The following is a 22,314-nucleotide window of genomic DNA, read 5'->3' as shown; positions in this document are numbered from 1 at the left end:
TGTATAGATGTGAGAGTTGGACTGTGAAGAAAGCTGAGTGCCGAAGAATTGATGCTTTTGAACTGTGGTGTTGGAGAGGACTCTTGAGAGTCCCTTGGACTGCAAGGAGACCCAACCAGTCCATTCTGAAGGAGATCAGCCCTGGGTGTTCACTGGAAGGACTGATGCTAAAGCTGAATCTCCAATACTTTGGCCACCTCATGCAAAGAGTTGACTCATTGGTAAAGACTCCGATGCTGGGAGGGATTGGGGGCAGAAGGAGAAGGGGACAACAGAGAATGAGATGGCATCACCGACTTGATGGACGTGAATTTGAGTGAACTCCGGGAGTTGGTGATGGACAGGGAGGCCTGGCGTGCTGCGATTCATGGGGTGGCAAAGAGTCGGAGATGACTGAGCAACTGAACTGAACTGAACTGAACCGAACAATCACTTGGTTCTTCAGGGTCATTCTTGCACTCCTTGCTTTGGGGACTGCTATTATACATAAGATTTTGCTAGAGCACTAAGAACTGTGATCTTGATGTATTCATGTTGCAGGATCTACAGTTGCTTTTGCTGGGTGAAGTGCTAGTAAGTGCATTTTTTAAAAACGGACTCCCTGAAATAAAGAAATTCTGATGTGTAGTCTTTTGTATTTTTCAATTATGGTTGGTTTCAAGCTGTCAATGTGACATCACCAAACACAGTTGGGAAGAGAAACACAGTAGCACACCAGGTTATGGTATTTCCACCAAACAGGTACTCAAATAGTCTCAGAGGAACCAATATTATACTTCAGTTTTTAAAAATAAGCATAAGAAAAAAAATAAAAATAAGTATAAGTAATTAGGAAGTGATATGTTTTGAACATTTATTACACTTGATTTTAAAATAAATTAATTGTGTTTGTATACTTTAATTTGTAATAATGGTTGCTTTTAACACGTCAGCTTCACAAATTCCTGAAATTTAAGGATGACCTCTCATGACATGCTAGGAGCCAGCTCCAGTATGTCACTGGTTCTGATTAACATAATTAAAAGCCAAGGAAAAATCAGTACCAGTACAGGGGAAAAAAGTACCAATCAGTGGTCATTACTGAAAAGTCTGTGTTGGACAGAGCCCCAGTGCCATTTTTTTTTTTTTAATTGAAAACCTCCTGGAAAGGAATCACCTTTTCATTTATTTATTTTTATAAATTCATTTTTAAAAGTTTCTTAATCTATTTGATTGTGTTAGGTCTTAGCCGCAGCATGTGGGATCTTTGTTGCATCGTGCAGGGTCTTTTGTTGTGGCGCACAGACCCTCCAGTTGTGGCACGTGGGCTTTGTTGCCCTGTGGCATGTGGGATCTTAGTTCCATGACCAGGGATCAAGCCCCTGTCACTTGCATTGCAGGACAGATTCTTAACCACTGGATCACCAGGGAAGTCCCCCAACCCTGCCAATTTTGGGGAAAAGATCCTAATGTTTTAATGGGATATCCAGCCATCTCAACAGGCCTATGGTTTTAAGAGAACAGAGGATTTGCCTTTTGATAAAAAATAGGATAATTTCTACTTTCAGCCAATCCATCAGTCCGGACCTAGCGACAACTGTGACAAAGACAACAGACATTTTGACATTTGACGTCAACTTGAATCTTGAGCATCCCTTGTGGCTCAGCTGGTTAAGAATTCACCTGCAATGTGGGTGACTTGGGTTCGATCCCTGGGTTGGGAAGATCCCCTGGAGAAGGGAAAGGCTATCCATTCCAGTATTCTGGCCTGGAGAACTCCATGGACTGTGTAGTCCATGGGGTTGCAAAGAGTCGGACACAACTGAGCAACTTTCACTTCAGTTGAGTCTTGAGCAGTTTGCTGTGTTTCAGGACACGGTGGCTGATTGGGCTGAGGATCTACTGTGCACCCAGAGGGGAGGAAAGAGAGGCCCAGCGAGGAAGGCGAGAGGGAGACCAGAGCGGAAGGCTGCAGCAGAGTCCGAATGGATCCCCTCCTATGCTCATCAGGCCAGAGGCCGAAAGCAAAGCGTCAGTAACCACCCCAGGAAAAAAAACCTGGAAATGTTTTCATCTCATTTTCAAGGAGGACTTTTTACCCTAAAGACAGTCAGCAAATGGAGATGGCGGTATCAGAACAACAAACTAGCATTTCTCTCTTCTTTTTAAAAAGAAACACGATTGTTTTGTCTCTGACTTACTCATGTGCAGTGCGGAAAGAGGTGTGTTTGGAGTCAATGCTTCCTCTGAGCAACTTTGCCAAGCCACCTAACCTCTGTTCCCTCCTGTGCAAAACCTGTGGGCTAAAGGGCGTTCTGTGTGTGTGTGAGGTCAGATGAGAGTGTGTGTGTGAAAGCCCCTTGTATACTCTAAGGCACTTGCCTTTAAAACCAATATGCTGCCTTTGCAAACAGATTAAAAAAAATTTTCTGTGTGTTTTAAACATTTTTCCTGCAAGGATGTAATGGATTATGGAATGAGAAACTTGCCTTTCAGTCCCTACTCTCCCCACTCTGTTAGCTCACATGTCCTGCTAAGAACAGCCGTTTCTCCGAAATGCAGCTTTCTCAACACCAGTATGGGAGGAGGACCGCTAACCTCTGTTAGCATTCTAAAATCCTCTTCACTCTTTCTTTCAGCTCCTCTTACTATAGCCTTTATATATGATTTGACTTAAAAGGTAACTCAGTTCTTTCCACGTCTGCGAGGCCCCATTGCTTAGAAGAGGCCCTCTTCACAGGGGTAACATTTCTATCTTTGTTCTCAGACCTTGAGTGAGGACAAAGAGGGTGATTCTGTTTTCTCCCGTAAGTTCCTGAGTCAAACCAAGGAAAACAAACACAAAAGATCCCAAATCACAGTGGGTTGTAGATACCTTAATATGGTAAAGACCCTGAAAATGACCTGGGGTTCTTCCATCAGTTTGGTCTCTTTGCTGAGTTCAAGGTTATTTTGGGTTCAGCAGAACGTCATGCTGTTTTTCCAGCCTTTGGACAGAGAGAGAATGCAAAGCACATTTTGTAGTTAGGTTTTACACACACAGAGTTCCAAGATAAATTCAATACATATGTTCTGATTCATTCACACTTTACTCACTAAATAACTATTTGATATCTAAGAAGCCTTCGGGGTGTTAATGAAAAATCTCTTCAAAGTATTCTTTCCTTTGAACTCAGCAGTTATATTTTCCTAAGAATAAGAATGAATGATAGCCAATAGAGTTTGTGGGTATTTGAAACACTGCCAAAATCCCTCTTTTCTTAACTTCAGGGTTCTTTCAAGATGGATAGTGTATAATCATAATTGTTTAAAAATTCATGCACGTGGTATGCTTGTGTCAGCTATGTGGGTATGTGCCAGAAATTTTGCTTAGCACTCTACATACATTGTCACTAATGTTTGAACAGTGTTTAAAGGTAGGTATTACTTCTCTTATTTATAGCCTCAGAAGATTTTACAGTTTCCTCAAGGCCAGAGTTGACAAGTCACTATGCCAAGATTCTATTGAACTCTCTCTGTTTGAATCTTCTTAGTTAATTTTGTTCCATTCAGCAAATATTTATCAAGTGCCTCTGTGTGCCAGGTGCTGTCCCAAGCCTGAGAAGGAAAACAAGGAAAGACCTTGAGATGCTCCCAGTGAAGGTCTTCTTACTTTTATCCATCAGCATGTGATTGGAGATGGAACGTCACTGGGGGCTTATGGGGTTATGTCAATTAGGATGTGTTTGTACATAACAGGAAACTCCATCCAAACTGCCTTAAATAGTAAGGAAGACATACAATGGCTGAGAATGCTAGTTATCCCCAAAGATTCATCTCCCCCTTATACCAGGGGAAGAACTCACAATTTTTAGCCAGGCATATATGACCTCCCAAAACAAAGACATTTTTTCAGCCACATCTAAAACTAGTTATAGTCACGTAACTAAGTTCTGGCATTTAACAGTGTTATATGTGTCTTCTGAGAACTGACTTTCACTTTACTCTTTCTTGCTGACTGGACTTGGGTGGGATGGCAGAGCTACCAGATGAAAGATATACTATCCCAGGACTATCTCCTTGGACTTTTTTTTAAACCTGAGAAAGAAATGACCCTTTAACTTGTTTGCTGCTAAGTCACTTCAGTCGTGGCCAACTCTGTGTGACCCTATAGATGGCAGCCCACCAGGCTCCCCCGTCCCTGGGATTCTCCAGGCAAGAACACTGGAGTGGGTTGCCATTTCCTTCTCCAATGCATGAAAGTGAAAAGTCAAAGTGAAGTCGCTCAGTCATGTCCGACCCTCAACGGCCCCATGGACTACAGCCTACCAGGCTCCTCCGTTCATGGGATTTTCCAGGCAGGAGTACTGGAGTGGGGTGCCATTGTTTATGCCACTGTTATTAGAGTTTACAGTTATTTGCAACTGAACCTAATCATAATTCATATTCCCATAGCTCAAAGTCCAGCATTAGGGTAGGCTTCAGTGTTAGTCTGATTCAGCAGCTCCATGATAATCAAAGAATCAGTTTTGTTCTAGGCCTTTGTTTTGCCTTGGGTGTCAATTTCATCCTATGACTGAGGCAAGATGACTGCTAACAAAAAGACTGGTATGTGCTTCCTTATCAATTTTCAGAGAGAGAGAGAGAGAAAGAAAGACATCTGGAAGTATTCCGATAAAAACAATGAAGTTCCTTTCCCAGAAACCCTCTGATATCTTCTTGCTTTCCTTTGCCCTTAATTAGGTCAAATGCAGCCAGGGGAATGCTGAGTGAACTGATAGGCTTAGTTCTAATAAAACCAATCACTGTGGCAAGGGAGTGGGCTTATAATAATTGATCTAAACTAATTAGGGTCCACAGCTGGAGGTGGGGTAGTTTTCTTTTTAAATTCAGGATAACATTAATCTAGGGTCAGTACAGTTGATTCTTTGCATTGATGAATTTAACCTTCACAGTTTATACTGTCCTTGAGGGGACTCAATGGTCCATTGTGTATGGAGTTTAGCATAACACCTTTCTTGTGTGGTTGCTAAGAGTCAATGAAATATTGTTGTTCAGTAGCTAAGTTTTGTCTGACTCTTTGAGACCCCATGGACTACAGCACGCCAAGCTTCCCAGTCCACTGTCTCCTGGAGTTTGCTTAAATTCATGTCCATTGAGTCGATGTTGCCCAACTCATGCTAGTGGTAAAGTACCCTCCTGCTAATGCAGGAGGCATAGGGGACTCAGGTTTGATTCCTGGGTTGGGAAGATCCCCTGGAGAAGGAAATGGCAACCCTCTCCAGTATTCTTTCCTGGAGAATCCCATGGACAGAAGAGCCTAGCGGGCTGCAGTCTATAGATTTGCAAAGAGTCACACATGACTGAAGCCACTTAGCACAAACCATCTCATCCTCTGTGGCCCCCTTCTCCTTTATTTCAGGAAATAGAGGCTGGTGAGGTAGAAGGAGCTGTCCTGCTGCTAAGTCCAAACAATGGTACTAAGAAGTCCCCAGGTAAAGCTCTCGGAAATGTGCATGGCTTGTCAATACTGCCCACGAGGTGGTGTGACTGGGGAAGGGCTGCTACCTGAAAATTTCTCCTCCACTCTGGACCTCTCCTCCAAAGCTACCTGTGCCTATAATTCCTGGACTTTGTATTCTTTGGGATGAAAATATCTTTCCAGAAAGTCCTCAGTTACCTAGAGGAAAGAAACACATTTAACCTCAACATAAATACACTGATTGATTAGAGTCCCATCCCTCCACCCCCAGCACTACCACTACCTCCTTTTATACCAGGGACACTGAGCCAAGGGGGCAGTTGGGGTGTTGTCATAGAAAAGAAAGAGTTCCCAGGTTCTAGTCAGAGAGAGCTCGGTGGGATATCAAAATGAGGGTCCTGTCCAGGGTAGGAGGCAGGGATAATAAGCGTGATCAGGAATTGGAGATAGTGGGGAAACATCAAAGTCAATTTCAATGACTGAATAATTTAGCCCAGGGCTAGCCCTGTGCTATCTATTCTGAATGACAAAACAGCTATCGTTTGAGTCTGTGGCTGCTGAGGGACCGCAGCTCTATTACTTCCCATCTTGGATGCCCCTGCGGTTGCCAGAATCTTTGAAGCTTTGTTTCTCCCTCAGCGCTTTGGCCTGAGGCATGCCCACATGGTTCATCAGACAGCCTTGTTAAAATGATGGGAATCCATTCCTCTCTCCCCAGACAGATGGAGGACATTCATTCAGCACAGAAATCGTGGCAGAGAAGTAAAGCCAAGAAATACTGGCCTGGAAGTAACATTAGACGAAGTTAAGGTAGAGTGGAAAACAGAAGTCTTTCTCATTATTTTCAACCAACTCTAAGAGCAATTCTACAATAAATATCTTTTTTTTCTGGAGTGAATTTGTTTGAGTAACATCTTCCAACTGAACATCAGCTCAATAGCTTATGTTAGTTTATCACTTAAAGCAATTAGATATCTGATTGTTGTCGTTTAGTCGCTAAGTCGTGTCCAACTGTAGTCCACCCGGCTCCTCTGACCATGGTATTTCTCAGGCAAGAATAGTGGAGTGGATTACCACTTCCTTCTCCAGGGGCAGGGGATCTTTCTGACCTAGGACTCAAACCCATGTCTCCTGCATTAGCAGGCGGATTGATATTAATCCAAAACTGGCAGGACCTAATTTATTCTTCTGAGGAGCCATTCCTGAAGTTCTTCAGAAGTGTTTTATTTTACCCTTGCATGAGTATTTATCTAAGTGTCATCCTAGGCCATTCATATGCAAATCATTTGGCAGGGGAAGGGTGGTGATGATGGGGGTTAAAGGATAAAAATGCAGATCTCCAAGTTCCACCCAGAACTTACTAAACTAGACTCTGGGAATAGAGCCTAGAAATGAACATTTTAAACCAGCGAGTCATGTGATTTTAATATACTCTAGGGTTTAAGCATACTGATACCTAGAGCATGCCAATCATGATACCAGACAATTGATGGTGCTCTGTGCTCTGCAAAGACTTTTGTATAATATCTCATTTGAGTCTTACCACAAGCCTCAGGGAAGAATATCAGAGCAGGTATTATCATTTCCATTTTATGAAGATGAGCCCACAGCTCTGAGTGGTCAAGTAACTTGCACATGGTCACATGCTTGTAAGTGGGGTAGCCCGGACTGTAGCTCAGGTCTTACAGCACCAAGATCAGTGCTCCTGCCATTACCCCAATGGTAACAACATTCCAATTGACTAAATGTGGAATTTCATCTTTGGCCACCACCTAAAGGGAAGTAGTCTGAGCAGCCACAGGAAGGAGCGTCATTTGTGGAAAGAGAAAATAAAACTAAAAACTTGGAAGATATAAACAACCAACATATCTAAGGTCGCTAATGATCTAATCATAATGTTGAATTTTTTGAAATATAATAAATATTTAAATTACATATTCAGGTGTGTTCTGGTTGACTCTATAATTGGTTTGAACAGGAACAATCACATTTTTATATAGTGATGAACCACATGATCAGAAATTCAAGTAAGCCACATTCATTTACCTTTAGTGATAATGGTGTTGGAAGGTAGCTATGCTCACCGCTATTCCACCAATACTCGTTTTTTTAGTGATAATTATGCTGAATGAAAATCCATGTGACTCAAATCTGAGTCAAGGACATTTGGGGAATTATTCATACCTATTTTCCTTTTGTTTGCAATCTACAATGTCACAGTTTCATTCTGAAATTTTAGTGGAATTAAATCTGAGGAACTCAAAAAACTATATCATGAAGTCTGGCTCAATTACAATTATTAGCCAATCCAAGCCTGCTAATGAGACACACATGGGCAACTAGTTTCACAACCATAGTGTTAGGCAGGTGGGTAGTCCTTGCTGAACCCCTACATACATGGTGATGGGTAATATTATGGGTCAACTTGGCTGGGGTACCAGATATCTAGTTAAACATTATTTTGAGTGTGTCTGTAAGAGTGTTTGCATAAGAAATTAGTATTTGAGTTAGTAAACTGAGTAGCCCTCCCTAACATAGGTGAGCGTCATCCATCCTGTTGAAGGCCTGAATAGAACAAAAAGGCAGAGGAAGGATCAATTTGACCCCTGCCTGAACTATTGGTACATTGATCTTCTCCTGTACTCAGACTGGGACTTACACCATTGACACTCCAGGTTCTCCAGACCTTCACACTTGGACTGGAACTATATTCGTTTTTCTAGTTCTCTGACTTGCAAATAACTCATTGGGGGATTTCTCAGCCTCCATAATTGCATGAGCCAATATTTTATAAGGTCAAAAATCTCTCTCTAGAGAGGGGGGTGGTTGGTGTGAGAGAGAAGTGTTGGTTTTGTTTTTCTGGAAAATCCTAATACTGTACGGTTTTTTTCACCTCGATGTCTCAGTGACTACACTGTGGGGTCATTTAGCTTTGACCCCTTGCCAGCCACTGAATTTCTAACATAATAAGAAGATCTGGGTTTTGTGTTGGGCCCATGTACGACTGAGCGACTTCACTTTCACTTTTCACTTTCATGCATTAGAGGAGGAAATGGCAACCCACTCCAGTGTCCTTGCCTGGAGAATCCCAGGGACGGGGGAGCCTGAAGGGCTGCCGTCTATGGGGTCACACAGAGTTGGACACAACTGAAGCGACTTAGCAGCAGCAGCAGAACTGGTAGCTGGGCTTTGCCTCATGGCCTCAGGTTTGGCAGGCATCTCGTGGTGTGAGAGCATAAGTGGCTGGTTCATAGAATGGGAAAGCCCAGACCCCTTTCCAGCATCACTTCAAAAACATCCTTTGGCATAAGACACTGAAAAAACTGAGTAAGTCCTTTGTTAACTTGGAGTCTGCACGCATGTTTATGTCACATTTGGTGAAAAATGCAGATTACACTGCTAGGCTTACATCACTATAATTAAAACTTTTTGCTAATAGTCACTTATGGATTAATTATAGTCGATCCTGAGTTAGAATAAATCCAGGCCATTGGGGGCAATCTGGGTACAACATATGATTGTATTTCTCTAAGTGTCTGTTGGGTTATATATTTTTCCATTACCCCTCGGTCTAATTTTCTTTCTTCTTTTTTTTTTTTTTTTTTTTGTATCCCAGAAATGTATCTGTCCTCTCCACTGGAAAAAATATGTTAGTTTGTTTTCTAATTTTCAAAATAGTTTGTAGTCGTTGTTTAATTATTCTTTGAATCACCTGGGTTTATCAAGCTGTAGGATATAACAGGTATGAACTGTTCCACGTACTTGAGGTGCAAGAAATATCACTTATTTTTCTAGCTCAGGATTTACTCTCTGATCCCAATAGTAATTGTTTAGGAAAGGGATCTTCGTTCTCTCTTTTCCCTCCCTCAGTTTTACCAGATCCTCAGGACCTACTCAGTCCAGGAGGATGGGAAAAGAGGCCCCTGTCATTAATCTACTTAGTCACCAGAGAAGATGCTCCTTGCCCAAGTGGGCACAGGCCTCCCCACGGTTGGGGGGCACTGTGGCTGTACTCTCTTCTCACCAGACCAGATAGCATGGCAGCTGTTCCCAAGCTGAGGGGCTGGTGACTGGCCTTGACAGCATTCCTGTAGCCATCCTCCACTCAAGGTCTCACCACCTTCTGGGCACTGTGTGTTCCCCTCTCCTTAGGGACATCAAACCAGAGAACAGACCACTCACAGCCTGACGTCAAGCCTCTCTCCAGACACGTCATGACTCCCACCCCAACCTCCACCCCCTGCCTCTTCTTGCCTGGAAATCAGTGCTTCCAAACAAAGGCTTGATCCTAGAACGTAATATGTGTCCTTTGGGTGCTAGGAACACAAGAACACAAAGGTTGACTGCATTCTCTGAGAGGAGTAAGGGGAAATTTCCCTTTAGTCTTTGCTGATGAGTCCACAGTAGCAGAAAGAAAAAAAAAAGCTTCCATAAAACCATAAACCACACACAAAAAAGGCAAGATACCAGATACTCTCAATATTTCACTCTAAGTATGACATATAAGTATATACAATTATTCTGTTTTCCCTATAATTTTGCTTAAATAATGTTTATCTACTGTTACAGTGCTTATTCTCCCCTCTCTCCCCCAATATATTTTGTCCCTAAGACTGAATTTATCTCTGAAATATATTTTATTCAGTTAGTGATTTTTATCCTCTCTCACTGTTTTGATGTATCATACAATTTTCATAAAGATTCAGTTGTTATATGTTGCAAATTTTACCTCAATACATTAAAAAAAAAAAGGATTTTATAATCCTTGACTCCTTTTTCTTTTGGACTAATTTCACATTATTTGTCAAGCTGTATAAATTCATGCCCAACTCTGCAATCCCACAGACTGTAGTCACCAGGCTCCTCTGTTCATGGAAGTCTCCGTGGAGGAAGGCTGGAGTGATTGCCATTTCCTTCTCCGGGGGATCTTCCCAACTCAGGGGATCGAACCCAGATCTCCTGCATTGCAGGCAGATTCTTTACCAGTTGAGCCACCAGGGAAGCCCTAAATTGTCTCTGCTGCTGCTGCTGCTAAGTCGCTTTAGTCGGTCTGACTCTGTGCGACCCCATAGACGGCAGCCCACCAGGCTCCGCCATCCCTGGGACTCTCCAGGCAAGAATACTGGAGTGGGTTGCCATTTCCTTCTCCAATGCATGAAAGTTAGTGAACTTTAATTGCCCTAAATTTGCACACTGATTTAAGATATATTATCTTTACTATATCCTCTTCTTAATCAGAAACAAGGAAAGACTGCCATATTCTGGTCTCCCTTCACTTTTCCTGTTATGGTGTTCTGCATTCCTTTCAACATGATAAAATGTTTTTTATTTCAAGTTGAGTCAGTATTCAAGAATTTATGGTTTTTGTTACTCTTGTAGAATGGAATCTCTTTTTCTATGTGTACCACTACTATAAAGAATAACACCAGATTTTGTGGACTTGTCTTATATTCCATAGCTCTTTGTCACTTCTCACCTCACGGCTTTTACAAGTATACAATCATAGCATCTCTCAATGATACTTTAATTGTTCCTTTCTTGTGTAGATGCTTCTGTTTCTCGCTCTTCTCAGAACATTATTGTCAGCCCTATAATATCATGTGGAGTGCAATGATGGCAGACAGCATACTAACTCTGACTCTGGATTCTCCATTTTAAATAATATTGGTTTGGAATTTTGGTTTCTTTAGAAGCTTTAACCCAGAAAAGCTTTTGTTAAGATATTTAGAGTTTTCAAAAGGGACAATTGTTGGTTTGAATTATTTCTTGGCATCTAGGGAGATGATGACGTCATTTCACAAATTTTTCCTATTAGCATGATGATATAAAATCTGTCCCTTGAACAAACTTATGGTCGCTGGGGGGAAGAATGGAAGGAAGTGTTAGTTAGGAGTCTGGGATGGACATGTACACTCTGCTACTTTTAAGATGGACAAGCAACAAAGAGACCTACTGATAGCACAGAGAACTCTGCTCAAGGTTACATGGCAGCCTGGATGGAGTGGAGTTTGAGAGAGAATGGATCTATGTATGTGTATGGCTCAGTTCCTTTGCTATTTACCTGAAGCTATCACAACATTGTTTTATCCCAATACAAAAATCATCTGACTCACAAAAATTCAGACAAATATCCTGTCCCCTGAATGTATATGTGGACAGTGCAGTCATATCTATATTTGGCTCATAACTCAAAGCTCAACAAACAAAGAAGCAAGCAAACAAGTAAACAGTAAACAAACCAACTAACCCAGGAGCTCAGAAAGGCCTACAATTCTTTATGAAGGAAGCACAGTTTATTTGGGAGTGTTTATTCCCTGGAGACTGACCACTGTCAGTCCTTTGAAAGGTACTCAGCTGATACCCAGATCACGTTTTTGGCCCCTCCTGCTCACCCTTGCATTTAATTGTCCTGTGGATTATGGTCAGGCCTCTGATGGGCTTCAAGGATGTCCCTTTCTCACAGTCTTCAACTGAACTTTGCAACCACAGTGCATTCTTCTCAGTCATTCAGCCATCGAGATGAAAATTTTAGTTACTGCCTCATACAACAAACCATAGCAATTTTAGCCACACCACGAGTTTCATGGCCTACTATAAATACAGTTGGGCTTTCATTGCTAGATATACACTGATAATTAACAATAAATAGTTTTTAGTAAGTGTATATTGGGGTGAAATTTTATAACTCTGAATTACATAATCTTGGTTAGAAGAATTGTTTGATTATGTGATGTATTTTGGACTGTGACCAATAAATATACTCTAAATTGGTCAGTGATGGAAATTTTTTCTTTACAAGTATTTTGTTAGACAATCCTTTAAAAATACATATATCAAATTACCACAGATTGAAAAAGTATTTAACCCATTGTAAGTGTAGGTGAAGGTATTTGGCAATTCTGTCAAAATTGCAATTGTCCAACTCTTTGACACCTCATGGACTATATATAGCCCACCAGGTTCCTCTGTCCATGGGATTCTCCAGGCAAGAATATTGGAGTGGGCTGCCATTTCCTTCTCCAGGGGATCTTCCTGACCCAGGGGTCGAACCCATGTTACCTGCATTGGCAGGCAGATTCTTTACCACTGAGCCAGCAGGGAAGCCCAGTGGTTATTGCTCATATGCAGTTAAATGTCTATGCAATGTATGAGGAAATAAACACAGTGTATTTAAATTTTATAATATAAAAAAATCTAGAAACATGTTAAATATGTCTTAAAATGGATTGATTAAATAAGTTGATCAATTCAATGGAATCCCATGAAACTGCTAAAGAACAAGTAGTCACTACGGATGGTGACTGCAGTCATGAAATCAGAAAGCAATTGCTTCTTGGCAGAAAAGTGATGCCAAATCTAGACAGTGTGTTGAAAAGCAGAGACATAACTCTGCCAACAAACGTCCGTATAGTCAAGGATATGGTCTTTCTAGTTGTCATGTACAGTTGTGAGAGCTGGATGGTCAAGAAGGCAGAACACCTAAGAATTGATGCCTTCGAACTATGGTGCCGGAGAAAACTCCTGAAAGTCCCTTGGACAGCAAGGAGATCAAAGCAGTCAATCTTAAGAGAATATTTACTGGAAGGACTGATGCTGAAGCTAAAGTATATTTTTTATATACTTTATATATAATTTATATATATATATATATAGAGAGAGAGAGACTATATAATTTTTATAATGGAAAGTTACTATTTTCACTTAAAGGCAATACAATTCTGAGGTAGATATTTTAGAAGACATAGAAGGATATAAAGATAAAAATAAGAATTATCCAGGGACTTCCCTGGTGGCTCTATGAATAGGAATCTGCCTGCCAATGCAGGGGACATAGATTCGATCCCTGGTCCAGGAAAATCCCACATGCCTCAGAGTAACTAAGCCTGTGAGCCACAACTACTGAAGCCCTCGCACCTACAGCCTGTGCTCTGCAACAAGATGAGCCACCACAATGAGAAGCCAGCCCACTGTATCAAAGAGTAGACTGTGCTCGCTGCAACTAGAGAAAGACTTTGTGCAAAGACCCAGTGCAGCCAAAAATTAACTAATTACTTAAAAATCATTAAAAAAAAGAAGTATCCAGATAAAAATAAAAAATTACCCCAAAACAATTTGCTTTATTCCCTTTTGGTACTTTTTTCAGTTCATGTTTATACTTTTAAGAAGATTAGCACTACATGATCATATGGTATTATAGTTAACTTTTCTCGCAGTCAGTATCATATCATGAACATTTTTCCAAATCAGTAGTTAATACTGAAAATGTTTTCCCTGAATTATCCATTTATTTCTATTCTAATGCAAGGTAGTTTTAGTTTGACCTGTTCATTGTGTGAATCCTGCAACACTGAACAGAGAATGGACTTTAGAATTTGAAGATCTACCGCACAATTGCTCTCATCTCACTCGCTAGTAAAGTAATGCTCAAAATTCTCCAAGCCAGGCTTCAGCAATACATGAACTGTGCACTTCCAGATGTTCAAGCTGGTTTTAGAAAAGGCAGAGGAACCAGAGATCAAATTGCCAACATCCGCTGGATCATCGAAAAAGCAAGAGAGTTCTAGAGAGACATCTGCTTCTGCTTTATTGACTATGCCAAAGCCTTTGACTGTGTGGATCACAATAAACTGTGGAAAATTCTGAAAGAGATGGGAATACCAGACCACCTGACCTGCCTCTTGAGAAACCTGTATGCAGGTCAGGAAGCAACAGTTAGGACTGGACATGGAACAACAGACTGGTTCCAAATAGGAAAAGGAGTACGTCAAGGCTGTATATTGTCACCCTGCTTATTTAACTTCTATGCAGAGTACATCATGAGAAACGCTGGACTGGAAGAAACACAAGCTGGAATCAAGATTGCCAGGAGAAATATCAATAACCTCAGATATGCAGATAACACCACCCTTATGACAGAAAGTGAAGAGAAACTAAAAAGCCTCTTGATGAAAGTGAAAGAGGAGAGTGAAAAAGTTGGCTTAAAGCTCAACATTCAGAAAACGAAGATCGTGGCATTTGGTCCTGTCACTTCATGGCAAATAGATGGGGAAACAGTGCAGACAGTGACAGACTTTATTTTGGGGGGCTCCAAAATCACTGCAGATGGTGACTGGAGCCATGAAATTAAAAGATGCTTACTCTTTGGAAGGAAAGTTATGACCAACCTAGACAGTATATTGAAAAGAGACATTACTTTGCTGACTAAGGTCCATCTAGTCAAGGCTATGGTTTTTCCAGTGGTCTTGTATAGATGTGAGAGTTGGACTATAAAGAAAGCTGAGTGCCAAAGAATTGATGCTTTTGAACTGTGATATTTGAGAAGACTCTTGAGAGTCCCTTGGACTGCAAGGAGATCCAACCAGTCCATCCTAAAGGAAATCAGTTCTGAATATTCATTGGAAGGACTGATGCTGAAGCTGAAACTCCAATACTTCAGTCATTTCATGTGAAGAACTGACTCATTTGAAAAGACCCTGATGCTGGGAAACATTGAAGGTGGGAGGAGAAGGGGACAACAGAGGATAAGATGGTTGGATGGCATCACCAACTCAATGGACATGAGTTTGGGTAAACTCTGGGAGTTGCTGATGGACAGGGAGGCCTGGCATGCTGCATTCTACGGGGTCGCAAAGAGTCGGACACGACTGAGCGACTGAACTGAACTTAACATTCAAGTTATGCATCTGGTTAACTGTGCGATCTTAAGCAAGCTGTGTAACTGAATTGAAGCACATTTTCCTCTTCAGTAATGTGAATAAAATATAATAAAAGCCAGCCTTACCTACATTATGATGATATTGTGAGGATTACCCACTCCAGTGCTCTTGTCTGGAAAATCCCATGGACGGAGGAGCCTGGTAGGCTGCAGTCCATGGGATCGCGAAGAGTCGGACGCGACTGAGTGACTTCACTTTGACTTTTCACTTTCATGCATTGGAGAAGGAAATGGCAACCCGCTCCAGTGTTCTTGCCTGGAGAATCCCAGGGGGGCTGCCGTCTATGGGGTCGCACAGAGTCGGACACGACTGAAGCGACTTAGCAGCAGTAGCAGCAGCAGATGAGCTACCACAGTCAAATTGCTCTTTGAACTGTAAAGTCTGGTAGAAATCTACCTGTTACCCTAGTGCAGACCCCCAGGACCTTTCTCCTGGTCCGCTCACACTGTTTCCTCCTTACTTTTGTGACTGAGATCTTCTCAGAGGAGTCTGCCTCCTGAGTGGTGAAGACAACTCAGTCTGGTAAAGATTCTCACAATCTCGGTCAAACCCACATTTCTAGCCTCAGCTGCTGATCCCACCATCTTGACACCATTTTAGTTCCTTCCATTCACTTCTACGTGGAAACATATTCTCCATGGTATCTTGTTGATATTGCCTTTACCCAGAATATCCTTTACTTTCTCTTGTGCCTGGAAAAATCCTACTTATCCTTCAAGGCTCAAGTTCAGTGTCAGCTTTCCTGTGAAGCCTTCCCAGATATCCAAGACTGAAATACTGGTTTCTTTCTCTGGCTCACTCAGCACTTGATCTAGACCCATGTAACACGGGGTTGAGGAGTCTTGACTCTTGTGGCAGAATTTTCACCTTTGGGATGCCTGCCCATGCCATGATTCATTGCCAGTTTTTTAGGCCCTCCCTTTCTGTGCAGCAGCCATAATTGGCCATAGCTGATGGGAACACTGGTGATTCCTTGGGCCAATAGAATTCTCTTTCCTAGGACTCTGGAATGGACATTTAGGATGCCAGTCAGTGTTGCTGCAAGTGAAAACATGTACATTGAGGAGCTGAGCCTGCCTTTATGGAGTGGCCATTTGGGGCCCGTCTGGCATATACAGGTAGAGAATGTTGTCTGCCAAGAAGATCCAGAAGCAATAAACAGACAGCAGAGCCCATATAACCCCAGTGAGAAGGTGACTGAGAAGAAGTGCCTTGATTCCAAGCAGCTTTCCAAATTCAGGGTCCCCATGATAGAGAGGCCCATCTACAGTATGAGCAGCTTTGGGCTCCATGAAGTAACCCTATGGAAATAATCTCTCTTTTGCTTAAGGAAGATGGGTACATAAATCACCACAGAATAATGTGGATGTTCAGTAACAGAGGCACACCCAAGGTTTTATGGAGCACCAGGGAGTGAGGGAAGGTGCTGAGGTGATGCATCAGGCATGGGTTCCTGTAGAAGGTGATGCTGGGCCAATAAGGAGGGTGTTTCAGGTTCGGGAACAGATGAGCAATGGTGTGGTGGCGAGAACTGTAAGCGGCTCAGTGTTGCTGGGACATAAAGGCATGGAGATGCCAGGAGAGAGGCTGATGGGAGAGGTGGGCAGGGGCCCAGTCAAGAAAAGTCTTGGGTGCCGTGGGAAGGAGCTTGGACTTCATCCTGGTGGTCAGTGGCTCTCCACCCTGGCTGCGCATCAGTTTTCTAGGGAATCTCAAAAAGAAATATGGATGCTTCGTCCCATCCTGTCAATCAAATCAGAATCTCTGGGGGTGGGAGGTGGGCATTGACTTTTTTTTTTACCCTGCCTAGGTGATTCTAACATGCAAATATTGTGGAGAGCCTGCCAGGAAAACTTGAAAGGTTTTAAGCTAAAAATAGATGTGGTTTTAGAAAAATGGCCTTGGTAGCTGGGCTTAAGAGTATGAAAAAGTAGGCAGGGAGCCTGCCGACAACTGTTACAGTGAGCAGGTGAGGGCTGAACAGAACCTGTACACAGGCGTGTGAGCTCAGTCATGGCCAACTCTTTGCGAGGCCATGGACTGTTGCCCGCCGGGTTCCTCTGTCCATGGGATTCTCCAGGCAAGAACCCTGGAGTGGGTTGCCATTTCCTCCTCCAGGGGATCTTCCCGACCCAGGGACTGAACCCAAATCTCTTGTGTCTCCTGCATTGGCAGACGGATTCTCTATCACTGTGCCGCTTGGGAATCCCTGAAGAGAACAGGATGGAGAGCAAAGACTGTGGGAATGGAGAGAAGCTTATGAACCCATGTTAGGAGATAAAGTAGCTTGAACTTTATATTTAGTGACTGGAGAGGAGGGCGAGGCAGTCAGTGTTGACCTGAGGATCCTCACTTGGGAAACAGGATATGCCTCAGACAAGAAGACAGGAGGCAAGGGTCTGGGGGAAGCTGGTGAGTCCCACTTCAGACACATGAAATGGGAGGTGGGATCTGAATGTCAGGTGGAGGTCAGGTCACTGGACAGACCAGTCCAATGCTGGGGGCTCGACCAGGTAGAAACAATTTGCAGTTTGCTAGCTGATCGGGGGTCGCTTTATCTTTTTGTCATTTATTCAGAGTCACCTCCCCCGAAGTCACTTTTCTAGCTCTCAAAGGTGTTCTGGGTGTGAAGAACAAGGAGCGGGCCCCACCCCAGATCAGCTCCAGATATAGGGTGTGATGAGTATCTCATGAGTGCCTTGAAGTCAGGTGGCTTCTCAGAGTTCTAAAATTAGCAGAGCAGCTGTGCTTGGTGGGTGGCGATGCTGGGCTCACTCAGCCAAGACCTGGGCCTTCCTGTGATGGACTCTTTGTGTTAGTAGGTTGGGGTCAAGCAAGAACCCGTTTCTTTGAAGAATTCCCCCAGGAGCCCTGGGTCATGCCAGGGTGCTCTAAGGGGGACAGAAATGCCTTCTGTTGCCAAGGAGAAGGGAAAGGCAGGGAGAGATCTACTAAAAGGAGACTCACAGAGAGTGATTTTTCAAGAAAGTTCACTGCAGAAACGACACCCTTAAAGGCAAGTGAGGAGGCAGTTTGCACTGGAGGAATCAGAGTTAGGTCTGAAACGGAAAACTTGCTGTGCTGCTCTGTGTTTTGCACATCTGAGTGCTGGGCAAATGCTTCCTGGTTGTGGTTTTGACTCTGTGGAAGGGTTCAACTTGGCCTCCAGATTAGGGTTCTGCTGCCATTTCCACCAACTGGAGGATTTGGGTGGGTGGGGGGTGCCGAGGAGGGGTGTGTGTGTGTGTGTGTGTGTGTGTGTGTGTGTGTGTGTGTAAGATCTCAACTCAAGGTGGATAAATGGCTGGGGAACCTCAGAGGGGGAAGAGTAGTAACTGACAGAATGTTTCACCCTAGTTCCATCATTTTGGATTTCCCCCTCCTTGAGCTTTGGTCTGCAGATTACATGAGAGAAAGGAAGTCTGAGAAAATTAAAATTGACCCAGTAAAGGACCCACTACCTAACTGAAAAATGAATCAGTAACAAGCAGTAGGGAAATTATGAATCCAGAGGTATCAATTTATATAGCATTTATCTGGGGATGCTTTTTCTACAAGTACAGCCCTAATTCCAGATAATACCAGAAGATATTTACTAGCAATATTGAAAAAGTAATCTCCACACATCCTTTGGGTTAATGTCCTTCATTTGCACAAGAAGTCTCCATTCCCTATCCAGAGTGGTGAGATTGCCAGGAGGAGCGGTGAGGAGGGAAGGGTACAAAAAGGGAAGGCAGGTGGGATGTGAACGGAGAAACACATAAGGACCAAAACGGAGGATTTTTCTGTTGGGTCTCCTGGTTTAGGATAGAGTTGGAGAAAAGAAACTTCCCCAGAAGTTCTGACTGTGTGTGTCCAGGTGTACATTATCCTAGGCTGAGCTGTACCTGTGCTTTGAAACCCTTCCCATGGTTGGAATATTCCCTTCTGTAATCTTGGGTGTGTTTCTTTGAATGAATTTAGGGGGAGCTTCCAAAGCCAGGAGAGTAAGAGCGTGGCAAGCTCCTCCATGAGGGAAGGCAGAGAGAGGCCCAGTGGAGAGAACTGCAGGTGAAGGTGAGTTTGTAAGGTGAGGGCTTTGGGAGGAGGGAGCTGGAGGCATCGGGGGTTGGAGATGCCACACAAACCCTCCTTTCTCTTTATATTTTCCATCTTGGACTTTCTTAATTTTATTGAATACTCAATATTCAACTCATTTACTTTCCTTTTTATAGCTGGCAAAGACCTTTATAAATCTTCAGGGGGCCAAGAGAAACCGCCTTGCTGGTGTATTCTGTGTCTCTGCCTCCCATTTAATGAAACAGGCCGGGCAACCCCCCCCACCACTCCCCCCACACACGGGCCCCAACCCCAGAGCCGGTGGCTCCCCTGCTTCCCAGTTTCCTCTCCTCCAGCCCCTGAGCTGGGAGCCTGGCGGCCGCTCTCTGCCTTTCCACAGCCCACTTTTCGCATAGCCAGGTCCTCTCCTCCAGGCCCTGAGCTGGGGGCCTGGTGGCCACTCTCTGCCTTTCTGCAGCCCACTTCTCGCATAGCCAGGTCCTCTCCTCCAGGCCCTGAGCTGGGGGCCTGGAGGCCGCTCTCTGCCTTTCTGCAGCCCACTTTTCCCATTGCCAGGTCCTCTCCTCCAGCTCCTGAGTTGGGGGCCTGGCGGCCACTCTCTGCCTTTCTACAGCCCACTTCTCGCATAGCCAGGTTTCCAGAAGTGATGTGTTTCCAGTGGTTGTTTACACAGCAAAGCTGCTCCAGGACAGCTTGAGCCAATCTCAGGCTACTTTCCAGGTAGAGAAGAGGAATTTCCAAACATGCAGCTGACTTCATGGATCATCTAGGGGAGCTGTTTATTGTGGGGGGTAGGGGGCTCCACGGAGAACCTACTGCCCACCTTTATCTGTGCTCACTTTTCATACATTCCAATACAGAGGCTAAACCACAAAATCCAATGTAACAGCAGATCGAAAAGTGGGCGTATTAGCATTTCTTGCATAGATTACATACAACATTCCTTTTCCCTCTACCAACTGAGAGCAAATCTGCCCTTATTTGAGGACACAGGAATGGCTCAGGCAGTATGTGTCTTATGTGGTATTTCAGGCTCAGTTTATAAAGCTCATCAAAGTGGTGAAGCAGGATATTTGGGTGATGACTTGTTAAAGGAACACCTGAAATAACTATGATGAAGCCTGATGACCTAGACTCTGGGATCCCATCCCTTCTTCCTCCTGTTGGCTGACCATATGGAGATGCTCTCAGGATCTCCCTTTGCTTCTGAATAAATGTTAAAGGAAACCACCAGTTATTGAGTAACCAGTTCTGTGTATAGTGCTAAATGCTTCATACAGATACATCTGTGTAATTTAATCCTTGAAACAATTCTGTGAGAAAGGCAGCTATGATCCCACATTACAGATGAAAACTCTGAGTCACCATGAGGGGAAGTAACTTGCCAGAAGTCTTAAGGCTTCTAATCCAGCTTCTCTGGTGTTAAGGTCTATATACTTGACGTTACGTTACCTCCCAGTAAAGAATTAAATCCCTCTTTTTATCTAGTTTGAAAGAATGAATAAGGAACTGCATAAGACAGCTTTGATAACTGCAAATTCAAGTATCTGTAAGTCTTAGCTTCTTAAGTACGATGAAAAGAAAATGGAAAGGGATCAGTTAAAATCTCATGAATTCATAATGTGTTTATGTGATTATCATAATGTATTTCCTCAAAATTAGAAATTGTAAGTAAAAACAGGGATCTCAAGCCTTTTCATTCAGAGGTAAGAAGCTACTGTGGCTCAGTTTGACTACAGGTTCCAAACTGGTTAATATGTATGTTCACATCGACAGAACAAGTTCCCAAGCTAGAAGAGCTTGAGGTCATCAAAAGATGAAGGCCTTATGATGACCGCAGTTTTTTTTTTTTTTTCTAATTTTATTTATTTAGCTGTGGCTGTGCTGGGTCTTCACTGCTGTGCTGGCTTTTCCCTAATTGTGGAGATTGGGGGCTACTCTTCAGTCGCAGCGCACAGGCTTCTCTTGCTGTGGGCTATGGGCTCTAGGGTGAGCAGGCTTCAGTAGTTGCTGCTGGTGGGCTCAGCAGTCGTGGCTCGCGGGCTCTGGAGCACAGGCTCAGTAGGTGTGGCACGTGGACTTTGCTGCTTCGCCGCATGTGGGATCTTCCTGGATCAGGAATCAAACCTGAGTCTCCTGCACTGGCAGGTGGATTCTTTACCACTGAGCCCCCAGGGAAGCCTGATGACCACAATTTTAAAGACAGCTATTAATAAAGGAAATATGGACTTCTGATAGATTAAAACAGATTTTTAAAAAGAATCCATGACTGCTTTACAAAGTGCCTGTGTGATGGACAAAGACAGCAACATTAATTCAAGTTAACCTAACAGTCCTCAGGATTTGGAGACCCTAAGTTGTTCTCCAGATCTGAGCCAGTTCAATGTATAACATGTACAGGCTTAGATGTCTGAAGAAAGTCACATCATTCCAGAGGAAATGTGAACACCTCACAGAGGCTCTGGGGATAATCCATGACATGGATTGCTTTGCAAAGAAAGCAAAACTCAGAAGTGGCCTTTGAGTTGTGATGCTCCTCCTAGCAGTGCAGGAACCTCAAATCAACCTAGGTTCTCTGAATAGATTGGTCTCAGTGTACTTGGTTCTGAAGTGCTTTAAACAAAGATATATTTCCCCTTTTATTCTAAAAATATATCTGGTCTACCAGAAGAGCCCTATAATGGAGGATGCCACCAAAACAGAGAAAATCCATTGTCTTCTTTTCATAGTCTAACTCTTTCAGATAAGATAATTTTCCTATTTGACTACATTTTTCATGATGGTTAACTCTAGTTGAAGAATATGTCAGAGCCCATTTGAGCACTTGGCTGAGAAGCTGGGTCTGTAAATAGAACATGTAGCCCCTTTCTGGGGGAGAGAGAGGGAGTATTCATAGAATCTGAGCTAGGAGGGGCCTTGGAGAGAATGTGTGGTAGGCAGCCACTAAAATAGTTCCAGTGAGCCCTGCCCCCTGTATTCACGCTCTTGCATACTCCCCTCCCTTGGTTGTTGGGCTGGGTTTAGTGAGTCAATTCTACAGAACAGAATGTAACAAAGAGATGGGACATCACAAAGACTCTGATCCATTTTGCTAACCCT

This window comes from Capricornis sumatraensis, chromosome 14, assembly GCF_032405125.1.
Source record: "Capricornis sumatraensis isolate serow.1 chromosome 14, serow.2, whole genome shotgun sequence".
Classification (NCBI taxonomy): Eukaryota; Metazoa; Chordata; class Mammalia; order Artiodactyla; family Bovidae; genus Capricornis; species Capricornis sumatraensis.
The sequence above is the reverse complement of the archived record's forward strand: the minus strand, read 5'-3'. Positions refer to the sequence as shown.